Source organism: Plectropomus leopardus, chromosome 8 (assembly GCF_026936395.1).
Source record: "Plectropomus leopardus strain MGB_pleo_1.0 chromosome 8, ASM2693639v1, whole genome shotgun sequence".
Lineage (NCBI taxonomy): Eukaryota > Metazoa > Chordata > Actinopteri > Perciformes > Serranidae > Plectropomus > Plectropomus leopardus.
This window is the reverse complement of record NC_142183.1, coordinates 1,722,008-1,738,358: the sequence shown is the minus strand read 5'-3', so window position 1 is coordinate 1,738,358 and position 16,351 is coordinate 1,722,008.

Here is a 16,351-nt window from a genome sequence, read left to right as displayed (position 1 = left end):
TCTTCATCACTGAGCCGGGTTAATGGTTCCAGCAGGTAACTGGTCCACAGCGCCCCCCGCTGACACACTCAGTCACCTCTGACTCATTTACTGAAGCGAGGATGCTTTTTTGGTTTGTTTGTTTTTGTTTTTTTCACTAAGCGAGTGCACAAATCATGCACAGAGTTTGTGATAGATTCGTACATCTGATGTGTTTAACGCATTCTGATTCTGATTCTGATTCTGATTCTGATTCTGATTAAGCAGCAGTTAGCGTGAACGCTCCAGTCAGCAGCCACTGCAGAACAAGACAATGCAACAAATAATGAAAAGAGCGCCAGTCAAACCTCAAATTAGGAAAAAAATACTTGATGTTTAATGTCAGAGACACACTGGACAACACTGCAAAAGGAAAGTATTTGTGTTAATTTGAAAGTTTGAGTCTGTGCTGCCTTAAATTTTGAAGTTGACTGAATTTGAGAAAAAAATTATCTCAACTTGTCTTCTCAAGTTCAGTCAACTTAGAATTTTAAGGCAGTTCAGACACTAACTGTTTAAAGCTCAAACAAAGAGAAACCACATCGCCCTCCATACTTCATCATTTATTCTCTGAATCTGTTTCCATTGAACCTATTCATGTTTAATGTTTTCAGTTTTTCCATTTCCCCCCCTTTTTTGTGCTTTATTTCAAGATTTTTTCAAAGTTTAGGCATTTCCACTCAGGTTTTTAATGCAGATTGTTGATATTGAAGAGATGTTGTCGTGGCTAACATGTTAGCAAACACTGAGCGGCCCTGTTATCCCACTTCGGTTGCGTTTATGTCCACTTTCTTTCAGCTCGGCTCTGTTTCCCAGCAGCTCCTCAGAATCAGATCTGTCTCTGCGGCTGCTGAAGGATTCACTGTGTGCAGCAGTGGAGGAAAAACTTTGAGCTCAAAGAGGCTCGAAGCTGCACAGAGGTGCAAAGTTGGTGTTGATTCTTGGTTGGATCGGCACTGTGAGAAACACGTTTACATCACACTGAGTCATCGAAACCTGCAGAGAAATCACTTTTCTTGTGCCACTTTCAGATGCTTCACCCAATGAGGCTACTGAAATTTTTTAAATTCTAGGGAAAATGTATAAGAAAAAACAACATTATAATGATCATAATGACTTTTTTTCCACATATTTTCAGTTAATTTTCTTACACTTTTTTATTTATTTCTTGCTAAATTAGGGGCCCTTTCTTCTCTTGTTGCTCACTGCCTGATTCCCATGTTTTTGAAAATAGTTAAACCAATGTTCTCAGTTTAAAGTGTCTGCGTTTTCATAAAGAAAGCAACGTGCTTTTGGTTTTTTATGAAGTATCATTTTAATTATTGCAGAACTTGAAATTCTTACCCATATTTTTCTAGATAGATAGATTTACAGCCAGTCTGACTGTGGACGCCTCAGCAGAAACGAATCAATCCCCCCAACGTTCGATATGAATGCGCCTGAAAGCCTTTTAGAGAGTGCCGACCAAATTTTACTCTACGCAATCTGACGCTGACTGACAGGAGGTCTGAGGAGGTTCAGAGTGGAACCCAGCAGGTTTCAGCTGCATCACAACCCAGAACGTTACTCTGCAGCAATATGAAGGCAGTTTATGATTTAACAGATCAAAATTATATTGAATTTCAGGCATTAAAGATCTTTCAAATATTGAGTCCTGACCTAAAACCTTCTGCAGTCCATTTTCACAGATTTAAAACTTTAAATCTTTTCTTGGTATCTTTAAAACTAAGACACGTTTTCTTGTGTGTGTTTCTTTTACCAGCGTGGACATTTCCCCGTGTGAGAGGCCACACTCTCAGGAGGAAAAGAGGGAGAAAAGAATTAACCCGGATTGACCCGGACAGTGAAAATCTATAAAGTATTTCTGCAGACTTTCAGTGACACACTCTAATCACTTGATATTAAGGTGATTATCAGCTGTGGACTGCTGGAATAAAGTTGGTGCCCTGAATGTAAATTTGTCCAAAATTGCAAGCGAGTGTAAATCTTTTTATAGCAGACAATGTGAGGATGCTTTGAAGCCGCTAGGATTTCTGCATCAGCATGACTGAGATGCTGCTGCTTTAATCTTTCCACATTTGTTGTGTTTCTTTAATCCCGCTCCTGTTGTTTGCTTCTGCATTAACCTATTTTACTGGTGAGGATCATCACGGCTCGTGCTTATCTTTCACACGGCTCCAAAGCGCCGCCTCTCCATCAAGAAGTCAATCTGCGTGAGATGATCATTCAGATCCACTGGAAAAGGACATGGTCAGATAAATGTGCTGCTCGACACGGCTCTTATCTGAAGGGTTAAACTGGAGCATCAGTTCAGCTGATGTTACATCTTTGGCTCTGCAGACAGATGAATTATTTCCATCCTCCTTTTCTCCACTCGCTGCTTTTCTTCTGCTCGTTGGATGTTGCCCGGAGCTCAGAGGTTCTTGGCAGCGTTTCTCCTGCCTGTTTGTTTTCGGTGCCGAGGCCGCTGCGTCTGCCAAAAGAGAGGACTCCTTAAAAAAGGAGAGAAGAAGACGTCTTTAAACTCCTTCAAGGCTGTGATGAGCTGATTAGCACTCAGGGAATGTGAAGTGTCCCTTTGATAACGACCTCTGTTCTGTGCTCTGCTTTTAAACTGCGACCATCTTTAAATAACACCAACAGATCCTTAAAAGGTTTGCTTTAACAGGAAAATGATTCAATGACTGCCAGACACATTTCAGATATGAGAACTGGCAGAGATATTCGCGGTCCCCAGAGGTTCATTTGTGAAGAGTTTGGTGACCTGCTGACCTCTCCGCTGGCACAATATTCAAGTTTAAATTCCTCCTGTTCTAAACATGATGTTTGTCAAACAGATTTTCTTTAAAGCTGCTCTGTGTTCTTGGTCCCATAAGGATGAATCCCAATGATTTTGGTTGATCCTGTAAATGTTATTCTCTTGCCAACAGCAGTACAAAAATATTATTTTCTTTATAGTAACTTATCCAAGTAATATGAGTCACGTAGCCAAACCTTACAAAGCCTGTTTATGCTCCCCAGAGGATAAATCATCCACTAAGTGAGTTTAGGCACAGAAACCACTAAATGTAATGTTTCTTTAACCTCCTCGCCTGGTTGTGACGACTGAGCCTCCCTGTTTGTGACTAGATGTAGAAAATGATGGGTTACTTATTTGAACTGCCAAATGCACAATATTTTTGGTGACCAGCTGAGCCACCATGAGGTAAAATGTGACACTTCCAATCTAATTTCCACAAAATATATCTGAGGACATAAATTCTCCCCAGAGGACGAACCTTTCTGTCACTGTGTGTGCGTTCCTGTAGCGCCGCCCTCAGTACAAACTCACGTAGCATCACAGAGAGACAGAGGGTTGATTCTCTGTCAGAAGCACTCGGCTCACAAACTGCTGGCTGCACAAACACATCCAGTTTGTAGAGAAACACATGACTCTGCAGTTCTGTGCTCCTAAGTAGTCTAAAGTAGAGAGGATGCAAATCTCCCACAATGCACAGGGCAAAGCTACTTTCATGTGAGGTTAGTAAACACAGTCTGGAGTGGAGGGAATTACAGTTATCTGTCAAACGCAGATCCTTTGATGGAGGGTCTAAGTGCTCCTCGTTTAGAGCACGGATGCATATGAGAGCAGTTTAACAGTGAAGCACCAAAAAGATGAAATGCTGCCTTCTCATTGGTCACATCTGAGTAAATGGAAGCGGTCGCCATTTGTCCTCCTCAGTCGCTGTGTGCATCAGAGTAACTCCGGCTTTAATGTGCACTTTGAGTGCACGTTGTTTACTCGGCTGTGTTTTATTCTGAGTGTTAATGTGTTTGCACACTCGGAGGAGTCTGCAGGTCGACGTGTTGAATTTTGTGTGTCTGTCTTGCTTTTTCTTACCTGATCTTAATAGTTTGTGTTCGTTTTTTATATTATTTCATCACACATTTTAAAGCAACTTATAAATGCAGATTTAAATATAAATCAACGAATGACAATTATTTGATCTGCAGTAAACAGCATCTGCTGAAGGCTACAGTAATCTTTATTATTTTATTTTTATTTTCCAAAGTATAAAACCCAGATCGTAAAAATATGTTTGCTGTGTGCTGCTGATCATTCCCACCGGCTTCACATTTTGTTTTACAAAATGATTTTTCAAATTTGACTGTCCATCAAAGAAATGCCTGACACCAAGTGTAAGACTTCAGAAATGTATTTTCCATCTGCTGCATAATCCATATTGACCCCCTGACCCCCGACGCAAATATGACATCCGACTTGTTTTTACATTTCATGAAGGCGTATTGATTTGAAACCATTTTGCAACTCTCAGCATTTCCTCTTTTGTGTTATTTATTAGAGCGAATACTGTGTGTAATGAACACCGTGTGTTTATGTGTGTGTTCTGCAAAATGTTTAAAAATGCATATTGTTTATTTAAGAAGAAAAAAAACGTGAAGAATTGGTGTTGAATGCTGGAAAACAGCATTGTGTCCACTTTGTGTCTGGACCCAAGCTGCTAAAATCATCTGATTTGTTAAATTCGGAGCTGAAGTCCAAGTTTGACGAGTCTGTCATCATTTTGTTTTCTCAGTGGTAATTTTTCTGTTAGCAGAAAGAAACAACACATGCAGGTAGCTGAGAGCCAGAGCTGACTGTGGGTTTTGCCAGTTGAAACAACAGCTGTTACTGGCAGATTTGAACAGCTGGAGCTAAATGACTTTAATTTCATAAGAAACTTAGCCAGGAGACAAAATGAGACAAAATGAACCAAGTCTCAATTTATCTGAATCTCTCAAAGTGAAACTTTCAAATCAAACTGTTAAAGATGTGCATTTTTTCCTTCTCGGTAATATGTTTTCTTTATATTTGGAGATCTGCTCAACAGAACTTCCTGTCAGCAGCAGTCACCACGGCTTCTGTCAGCAAAGTTACATGTTAACTTATAAATATCTGAACCTTTGAGTGAATGTAGATGTGAATAAAAAGCTTTTAATAAAATGCAGGTTTGATGAAAGCTGCAGCAGAGAGCGCGCGCAGAGCAGCAGATTCCTGCAGGGAAAAGGTCACTGAGCGCTGCTCTGTCTCTGCGGCAGTATTTATAACTGACAGAAACCATGTGTTCTGCATATGGATGTCGCCTCACCGTGTGAGCCGGTCTATGCCGGCTATAATTATAACCATCCGAGAGTTTCACATGTGAACGCGTGCCGCTCGACTCCATGTTTTCTCACGTCGTCAAAGTCAAACTGCAGCCTGTTGCTCTCAGGACTGAGTGTGATGAGGGTTCAGACTCAAACCTTCATGTGGGCAGCTCCATCTGCTCACAGTGATCCACCGAAGCCCTGAAATTACAGACATTAGTCACTGGGAACGATGTTAAAGCTCCAGTCAGGAGCGTTTTACAGCCTGAGATGATCATGTTCAGCTCTTCAGAAAGTGGTGTGCCAATTATAATGTCTTCCTTTTATAGGTTTTCTTTCTCCCTCTGCTGAGTGTGTTGGTGCTGGTTCTGTGTTGGTTTGTGCCGCCATTTCAGCCTGGACTCCCTCCACAAAGACATTTAGAGCGTCCCGCTTAGAAAAAGGTCAAACAGAAGAAAACAACAATAAAGAACAATTTTAAGAAGCATATTTCCCGCTTAGTGCCTTCAGTGTGACTCTGTGTCATCAGTCAGAGCAGATCCGCTCACAGACGATCCCACACTTCAGCTGCACATTCACCCGTCTGCTTTTCAGGTTTGGAGACATCGCTAAAGTACATGATGAAAAACTCCTCACTGCGACAAGGGAGCCGAGCTGTCCTTAAAAATCAAGCACAAACAGCTTTCTTATTACAGAGCACAACGCTTCTTACTTAAATGCACACACACACACACACACAAACACACACACTCAGCAGCCCGCTGTGATGTGCACGGCTCAAAAATAGTCCCTTCGGCAGGAAAAAACAACTGCTATTTATCATAGAGACTCACCGTAAGTGAGAATAAGCAATTAAAATATCTGGGTCAGAGCTTTCTGAGATAGTGCTTACACTAAGACACAGCACAACCATTCATCACACGAGGAGAGGAAGATGAAGAGGAAGAGGCAGGCAGACCATCTCCTGCTCTTTTCTACATCTGAATCCACAAACAATCAGCTGCAGGAACTCTGTGTGTATGTGTGAATTGATATATTTGTGTGTGTGAGTGTGTGTCGTTAGCGTTGTGTCAGGGAGTGATGACGATCCAGTCACCAGAATAAATGTTGGCATCGCCACTTTCTGTAAACCACGAATATATCACATTTTTTCATCTCATAGAGTCGCAGCATCTGAGCTGACTGTCATCAGGAGGTGGAGGGGATGGTGTGAAAAAAGAGTCAATTTGCTGAAATTGTTTGGCATAAATGAAACATATAATAGGATATCGTCGGTATAGAGGGTGATTTAAGAGCTTCAGTGTCGCGCTTCATGAATGAGCTTTATGAGCTGACTGTGTCAGCAGGAAGTGGCTGGTTCGACAGTGACGAGAGACGCCTGCAGAGCTACAGACAGCCATTCAACACCAACTTACATCTAAACCGGTTGAGATTTGGTAAGTCAGCACTGTCTTTTAGTTGGCAACCGTTCCCCCAAAATCTGTTTTTTAAGCAAAGCCCTAAACCTAGATCTTTTCCTAACTGTATCCAAGTGACTTTTGTGCCTAAGCGAAACTGCAATAGGCGTGTTTCCAATATTGATTTGTACAAAAATTGAGTAAATGTGGATAAAACTCAACATGGAGCTGACTGTGTTTCCACTGAGTGATGTTGTGCGACTTCTACTCTGGTGATAACATCCCAGTAACCATGGCGATGGATGTTCAAAACATTAGCAGCTTTATTTCTATTGCAGCCACCAAGCTAGCCGTCATTATTTCCAATCCAAGGCCACGTAGGCGTGTTATGGAGCCGTGATGGAAAGGGTTAAGGTCTCCTTTTATTATTTACCTTCTACCTGTTGGCCATATTTTTAGGAAATTTATTCAATTCCATGTCTATGCAGATGACATCCAGCTTTACCTCTCCACTAAACCTACGTGCACTCTTCCAGCCACTTCCCCTTCTGACTGTTTTTGGATGTTAAATCTTTGTTCTTGTTGTAGCTGTTGCTGTCTTTATAGTATCCTGCTGCTGTTGTTGCACATGTTGTCAAAGAACCACAGTTGAAAATGAGCCTGATGGCTAACACTGACACATTTACGGACATGTTGATTAATGCGTGTTGTTCTCATAAACAAAATAAATAAAGTGAAACTGAATAACTGAATGCACCTCCAGGTTTGCATGCAATCCAAACACGAGCTCAGCTGCGCAGCCCGCCCTTCAGAGGCCTTTAATAGACCTTTACGCTAAATTTGGTCCAACAGTTCAGATGAGTCAGACACATGAATAACTCTTCATGTAACCTGCAGAATACAGCTGTCCTGAAACTGGTCCCTGTGTTTTTAGCAGAGGGGTCTTAGAGCTGAGCCTCTTGTCATTAAAACAGATTGAAACTCTCAGCAGTGTGTGTGTGTGTGTGTGTGTGTATGTGTGTGTGTGTGTGTGTGTGTGTGTGTGTGTGTTGACTGGAGCTGCTGTTTGTTGGTTCTGTGGTTCAGTCACTCTGTGACAGCGGCGTGGCCGCTGGATTAGGTTACAATAAACAGAGGATCAGAGATGGATCCATCTTCATACAGCTGATACAGGCCGGTCCTGATGCTGATCCTGAGGATTGCTTTGGGACGTCCCCGCTCTGTTCACTCGCTGATGGAAAGAGACACTGCAGGCTTCACTAACAAGACAGCAGGTTTAAACCAGTGCAAATCAATGTCCACCAATCAGACTGAGAGCAGCCAGGAGGAGCAGCGTCTGTGTGTGACTGAGCACACACACATGATGATGTCATGACAGGGAGGGCGGGGCCACAGCATGATGTTAGGATGATGATTACAGGATAATAACACGCTAACAAGAGACACTAGCAGTCACATCCTGTTTTGTCATACAACACTAAAACTACAGCTTCTAAACGGAGTCCAGATCTATAACGTCTCCAGTCAGACTTTACTGAAGGAAAGCCCACTGAACTTGATTTTTTTAAAATTAATTTCTCAATCCAAACTCATCAAATACGCCCACTCTTTCAGTGCTCAACCATCCTGACGGTCCGTGCTGTTGTGTAAACATAATGACATGCTGGGACATCCGACCATGTGCGTTTGTTGACGTCACGGTAACGGCATCATGGTAACCGCATCCCAGAGAGTACTGCTGACGCAGAAGGATAACCTAAAACGTTATAGGAAGACACAGAGGGTCACTGACACAGCGCCACCATGTGACGAGTTGGGATGAGAACGTGTTGTGTTGGCTCTCTGCTGACTTTTCTCTTCCTCCTTTGTTTTCCTGCATGCAGATCTTCAGCTCTGCTTTGTTACTTGTTTTTCACCACACACTGTCCTGTTTTTCATCTATAGATATTAAATATTTTCCAGCCTATTGTTGAGATGGGTTTTTTTTTAACGAGCTGACACTCCCCGCTCTCCAGTCAGAGAAACAGATGCCAGCCTCCCACAAGCTGAGATCTGGTAAACACACCAACCTGACTCCACCGACTAAAACTTCTCATTAAACAATGCAACTTTATCAGTCACCCACCACTAACGTGCAAATATACACAACTGTGATAACACGGGCGGAGGTGAAGAGCGCTGAGTCAACGGGGTGACACAACCAAACATGAGACAGAACACTGTTAAACACGATTTACCCGCCACCAAAAAGGTGTGATCAGCATGCAGGTTTAAATCTGAAACAGTGGTGGAGTTACAGGTCAGATACACGCAGATGCTAATATTTCCTCTCAGGGATGATGGAAGACATTTGTAGGGTTTGTTTTTCTGAACCACTGAACAAACAAATTGTCGCTGTGTATTTTTAGCACAATACACTGACGGTTATCTATAGTGACACAAATATGTTTTCATAAATAATCTGCATCTATGCTCAAATGGCTGGAAAACATATCTCATGACCATTCTTGCACAATGGATATGAACATGCCATTGATAACAGGAAGCAGATTTTCTCCTTTGTGGTTGGTCACCTGAGAAAATTCCAGGTGTCACATCAAACAGATGCCCCGTTTACACGTACACGGTTATTTCACTAGCAAGGACCACACATCAATCGGAATCCGCCGTGGCTCCCGGGCATGACAGATCCCCTAGGACCCTACGGACAGAAGGAGGAAAAGAAAAGAGATTGAGGGAGGGAGGGAGGGGTGCAGAATAACGAGAACGAAAGGGGGAGATCGGGTTAGGAGGGTATTTAAGCCGGAAGAGGCGTGGTTGAGGTGCGGTAGAGGTGTGGTCCTGCTCCTGAAACTCTGCTATAAGCTTCACTTTTAGAAACGGACATTTCACCCTCTCCGTTTTCAAAAATAATTCCGTGCAAACGTATCCGTTTTCAGAAAACTTTGCGTTTACACGAACCCGTGTATGTCTGCTGCCAGGACATTCCAAAACTGTAGGTGGCAGTGTAACGAGAAGCTGAAGCCCACGTTAGCCAGTCAGAATCCCGAAAATAGCAACAACAGCAACGAGTCACTGGCGGTGACGCGGACAGGCTCTTGGTGTTGGAGGGAGGAGAAGTTTTTGCAAAATTGCTGTCCTCCGAACACTCATCCGTCTCTGCTCCTCCATGTAATAAATCAGCTGTAGTTGTAAATGTAAGCATGAGAAGAGGGCTTGCACCAACATAAATACGGCTGCTACTCTGAGGGGATCCATGGTTACCATAGCAACATGTAAACATAGGTCGCACTTTTGACGCGAGTGCAAGTTCTGTCGCATACTGTGACGTCTACTGCCTGCGTTTTCTCCGTTTTGCTCCGTTTACACGCAAACGGGCAACCGGCGTTTTCCACGATCTCCACCCTGGCCGGAGTTTTTAAAAAGCATCGTTTTCAGAGGCGAATTCTCCATTTGCGTGTAAACGAAGGGTGCAAACGCAGGAATATTTCTCCGTTTCTAAAAATAACCGTGTACGTGTAAACGGGGCAAGAGATGTCTCGATCTGATCTCGAAGTTCAGTATCGGAGCTTTCATGCACAGAACACAACTAGTGCAGCCACCATCAACTCTTCTCTTCATGCCTGACCACGCCCGCTGCCAAACACCAAAAACAATAAAAAACAACAATGAAGGACAAACAGACGCCACTGGAAGTGCAACAAAATCCAAAATGTAAAGGTTTTATCAAATACACTTTATCTTTATGGATTACACTGATTCTGAATTGACTCTTTTTATCTTGTGTTTGTGGGGTTATGTGCACACGCTCTCATTTGTTTCTTCCTAATCATCATTTTCATTTTCCATTTGTGTGGAATTTTGACCAAAATGAGGTGACAGATGGAAGTGTCACTGTTCAGCCAAGGAGGAAAATGAAACGGATAAAAAAAGATTAAGAATGAGGAAGCCGTTCCAAGTTTTGCAGGCACAAGTCATCTTTTAAGTTTGACTGAAACAATAAATCATTGAGCTGTAAACCTTCAACCTGTTTCTTTTCCTGAATTAATACACCATGTTCCCAATTTTATCTACAAAGCAATGTTTCAGTGTTCAGTGTTTGGATCAGAGGCCCACTGTGGCCACATTTTCTTCTTCCTAACATCATGTTTCTGATCAGGCTGGCACTTACAAATCTGTTCATTTTGTCAAAGATGAATGTGTCACACAGCAAAACAGCCACAAGAATGAATGCTGGCATTGTGTGTTTCTGCAAACCAAAGATACAATACATTCGTACATTATTATGTTGGGAATATGTTGAAAGTTAAAGTTAATGTTAAGGTTTAGTTTAGTTTAGTTGGTATGGAGATCACAGAAATATTAAAACTCCACATCGAACCAGATGTGCTGTACTTCTTGTTTGTAGAAAAATGCGGATTTGCAACACAGGAGGTTTTTAAAAGTTAAAAATAGAACCATGATTACAACAAAACTATTGGAGATCGTTTAAAACGTAAATAAAACCAGAAGTCTATCTGTAAATCCTTTCTGACTCATATTCAGCGGAGAGCAAATATTTAATGTTCAAACTGATAACGTTGTTTTCTGTGTGAATGTGACGTCTGTTGTAATAAATCATCTGACGCTGTCTAGCCGTGTTCAGGTTGGATGTGAAAAGTGGCTTTTGGGTCACGCTTGTACACACTGACAGAGTGAACGTATTTGATGAGTTCAGCGTGAGAACAGGCTGAGATGGCAGCATATGTTGCTCCAAAACCTGTATGGACCTTTCAGCATTCATGGGTTACCCATGATGCCACGGGCACCAACACATGTTGTGTGTGTTTTAGTTGAAAAAATCTGTTTTGGATGCAGAAAGCAAAAGAACAATTAAAGCATCTATGTTTGGTGTCTAAAAAGCTGCAGAAAACACAGCAATGACTCGAAAATAAAACCTTTGTGTGTGTGTGTGTGTGTGTGTGTGTTAGTTGGTGTGAAACAGCAGTACCAGCTCAGATACCACGCCACTTTAGAAACGGTTGATATGAAATGTACAAATGTAATATATCTATGGTCTGCAGAAAAAAACCCCAACAATGCCGACATTTTCTTTTGTCTGCTCACAGACTGACGGACAACATCTGCCAAGGTTTCCTCCCTCGCAGCTTTGTGGCCTAGAAAGCTTTGTGCTGCGCTGCGAGCTGCTGCTGAGCACCCATATGGTCCCGGTTTTATCTGCTCCCACACGTCGCCTCTGTGTAATAATCCTGCTGCACTTAACGCTGTGAGCTCATGGATTACATCAGGGAGAGGGGACCTTTCCAGGACTCAGATGGAGGGTTTAAAGTTCAAGCTCTGCTGTCCTCTTCCTGAGCGCTCTGTCACTCGGGCTTACAGTACATCACAGCCACACATGATGAGCGAGGCTTTTAAAAAGTAGACCCGGCGCTGTCACCATCCATCCGCTCCAACAAATTAATAGTATGTTATTCTCTCAGGATGTACAGCCAATGTATTGATCCTGTGACAAGCGGAAACCATTAGTGAAGTTCTGCATTTCAAAGGCGGGAGATGAAAAGTGGTGAAATTGGAGGACATGTGTAGTCTCGGCGTTGGACCGGGCTGATTAAAGGCTCCGTCTCCTCAGACTGAGCCAAGAATCAAACAGAACAGAGAGCTTATTGTCTCCCAGCAGAACTGTCTGCCGCTGAAGGTTACTACAGGACGGATGAAAAGAAGCTGAAATATCTAATGGGTACCTTGGTAACAACACGGCGGGCTGGCAGTTAGCGTGTCATCCAACGTAAAGACAGCTGCTTTTAGGAGAGAGAGAGAGAGAGAGAGAGAGAGAGAGAGAGAGAGTAGTCCCCACGTTAGCTGAGAGCGCCAAGATGTTTGATTCACCTGCAAAATCTCTAAATGTTTAAATTAGCCCGCAGTTGGCGAGTCAGTCTCAGTCTCACAGATACTTCTAAAATGCATTCAAGTGTTTTGAACCTATTAGTCTTCCTTTACCTTCACCTTCACATTTTTTTTTTTACATGAAATATTGACATTTTATATGTTTTTTTTCTTATCACAAACAGGGGTCTGAGAAACCTGGAAGAACTCATAGTAAAAAACTTTGTCTCTGCATATTTTTCTATTCAAGTTTTTATGGAAATTATCTCTTTAACTTGACAATATAACAAACAAACAAGTAGTTATAATAAGCATAAATGGAGCATTCACATAACATATCAACACAGCAAATACTCTAACTACAGCAGAGGTGGGTTTGTTATGTTAGACGTAAATGAAAATAATAAAGAAAAGTTTTTTAATAAAGTGAGGACTGCTGTTCCACAGTAATGGTCCTCTGTATTTCAGAGCAGATTGCCTGAGAGATGAGCAGTAATCTGGATGATAAATGTCCTCTGCTTGGCTTGGATATGAACTAATATTAGTGTTCATTAAAAAGAAGTTATGAAATACATCTGGTAAACTGAGCTTTGAAACATATCTGAGCTGTTGTTGTCTAAAGATAACCACGTGCAGCGTCATTGCAGCATGTGCTTTTGTTGACATCACGGCAGCAACATCCTGGAACGTCAACAGCAAACGCGGACGGATACCAAGAGTGTAATATGCAGACGCAGAAGGATACCTAGAGCGTAACATGCAGACGCAGAAGGATACCTAGAGCGTAACATGCAGACGCAGAGGGATACCTAGAGCGTAACATGCAGACGCAGAGGTCCACTGACAAGGCAGCAACACGTGACGAGTCGGGATGAGAACGTGTTGGTGGATCAGAATTACCTGCACATTCATATTGTGGAGAGTCAGGAACACTGCAGCCTTTAGGAGAGGAAGGCAGGACTTTTACCTTTTGTTGGATTTTAGACAAACTAAGAGCCAATCAGATGCTCAGATGTGAAAGCAGCAGCAGATGTTAAAGGTTGCTGTAAATATTGTGAACTCTCTGTTAATATATTTTTATATTCTGCAGAAACAGAAGCTGCATTCAGTGTAAACACTGAAACAAGATGATGTTTGGTTTTGTTGCTCCGGAGAGAAGGTACCACTCTGAGGTGAACAGGATGCGCCGGCGACTGACAGGCTGCAGTTTGAGTCAAAAATAGTTTGATAGATTTCAACCATCTGCTGCTGATATACAAATTACTGCTGCAGGCGTAGGTGGGTCACACGCTCTTTGCTGAAATTTCTAGTTGTTTGTTTAGTGCTGCAGAGAGAGGCAGATGGGTGGAGGTCACTGCAGAAGAACGCAGGCAGTCAGTGGAGAGCTGTCAGTCACTGGAAACATGCGTTAAAGACAAAATCTGACAGATTCTTCATGAAGAACTGGAGATTTCTGCCATCTGAAATATGGAGTGTATTGTAGATCCTCTGAATAATTGCTGCTGCCCTCTTTGACAAAACACAAAAAACAACTTCACAAGCAGGACGCCATGACATCGTTCCAAAGCCTGAGGCAAATCAAGTTTCTTTTTAAAGGTCACTCCAGTGAAAGTTAAAACCAATTTTACAATAACCAGAATTGACGAGGATAAAACAAAACAAAAAAACATCAAGGCATCACATGACATCAAACATGCAAGGTTAGGGACAATTTTGCCTCAATGACTGTGGTTACATAAACGTTTTTATCTCGGGAAGAACTGAGCCTCCCATCATGCCGACTTTGAAAAAGTTTTTATATAAATGAACAATACGTTCTCATCCCAGGTCATAACATAATACCAGTTTGTATCATGCGACATGCGACATAAAAGGTGGCTTTTGGTGTCGAGATCTTGGGGCGAAAGTGCTGCAAACGCTGCAGAAGTGGCGATATTTAACACTTCTGCATGAGAAGACTGAAGACTGAAGTTAGTATTTAAACTTGAAGTCATTAAACATTATAAGCAGACAGAGTTATTCTAATCTCATTTCATTTATTAACAGACCAGAGAGAGAAAAAACTGTTATCCTCCAGGATGAACACGTTTGGTTTGACCTTTAAGCAGACTGACTGTCTGCACAGTGATGACTCCACAAACATCAGCCACACTGCCGTATTCACAGAACAGAAGTTTTCTCCTGTCAACCTCAAAACGCCGTCCTCACAGGTTGTCTGTCTTGTTCTTGTGGTGGAGTGCGTCTCTTTGTTAGGCGGTCAGTCCCTGCAGGACCTGCAGTCTGAATGATTACACGTTCTGAGCCTTTTTCTGTTGATTCTGTGATAAACTGAAGTCTGAAATTCGCGGATGAGTTCCAGGGACACAAAGTCCCTGTTTGTAGAGATTGAGGCGTTTACTTGAGGTTGGCTCGTGAAAAGTGGTTTTGAAATGGATTATTTTTGTGAAAACTAAAAGTGGAGGGATGGAAAAATTGGCACACAATTTTTCAGTTTGAAAAGTTTTTGCAGAATACTGAGGACATTTGAAAAAAAAAAAACAAAAAAAAAATGTAAACTGGCTGAATTTGTGTTTCTTTGCAAATTCCTGGAAGGACAGAGCAGTTATGACTTCCACCACCTCCTCCTCCCTTCAGCTGCTTTAATTTAAAGTCGTGACCTCCTTCCTGCCCTCCTCCACCATTATCTCATCTCAGAACACATCATCTCCCCACCACTCCCATCACCTCCTCCCACCTCCATGCATCTCCACCCAACTCTGATCTCATCCCACCTCCCCACCACTCGCCCCTGCCCCCCACCCCCTCCCATCACCTCCTTCCACCTCCCATTGCACACCTCTGCATCTCCTTTTATCACCTCCTCCAACATCCGATCACCTCCCACCTCCACCTGTGATGTTTCCCTGTCGCTGCTCCAGCTGAGCAGGAGGAGAGACTTCCTTTCACCGAGCAGTCGGATTTCCTTTTGGTTTCTTACACACATGAATGAGATTAAATTATTAGATTATTATTATATTATATATTATTTTAGACTCTCCAAATATTCTTTGACCAAAGTGATCAAATTCTGATACAAAAAGTCTTGTGTGATATTTGCCATTTGACAGATGCTCTTTTTCCATTATTTATGTTTGGATAAAACGCTCTGTGTTCAGTGAAGTACGCAGACGTTGAGGTGTCCACTGTGGCCACAATGCCAAAATCACCTCACACTCAAACACGTTCTTATCCAAATCCACACATGTTGCCTCTTTGTCAGTGAACTTCTGCGTCTACATGTTACGCTCTAAGCATCCTTCTGCGTCTGCTGTTGACGCTCCAGGATGCTGCTACCATGACGTCAACACAAGCACATGTTGCAATGACGCTGCATGTGGTTATGTTTAGACAACAACAGCTCAGATATGTTTCAGAGCTCAACAGCACATGGCAACCAACGCTGGGACGTCAACAAACACACATGCTAGCGTGGATAGTTAGGATTAGAAGAAGGAGGCACGTGGTAAGGTGGAGAAAAAAACCCATCATATTTAAGAGCCGTTTCCACTTCCGTGTTTTGGGGGCCTGAAAACACAATCTTACAGAACCGGTCTCCAGAGTGTAATCTTTTGAAAACGACACCCGTTCTTTCGCCGTGGAAACTGGTGAGGATCCTGTGAGAGCGGTGACGTCATGGCCGCATGCAGGCATGCTTTCTTCTTCTATGGTGTGTCATTATGAAGTTTCATGGCGAACTACTGGCTGGCATGCATACTACAGCCTCCTCGGTTGTTTGTTCACAATGTTATCATATAAATGCAGATTTTTTTGAAAAGACAAAGGAGAGGCCACGTTAAGACCTCTTAATGTGGCCTCAGACACCCAATAGTGACCTTTGTGCTCCTGATAATACGTTGTTACCAGCAACGATTCAATCTGACACTGTC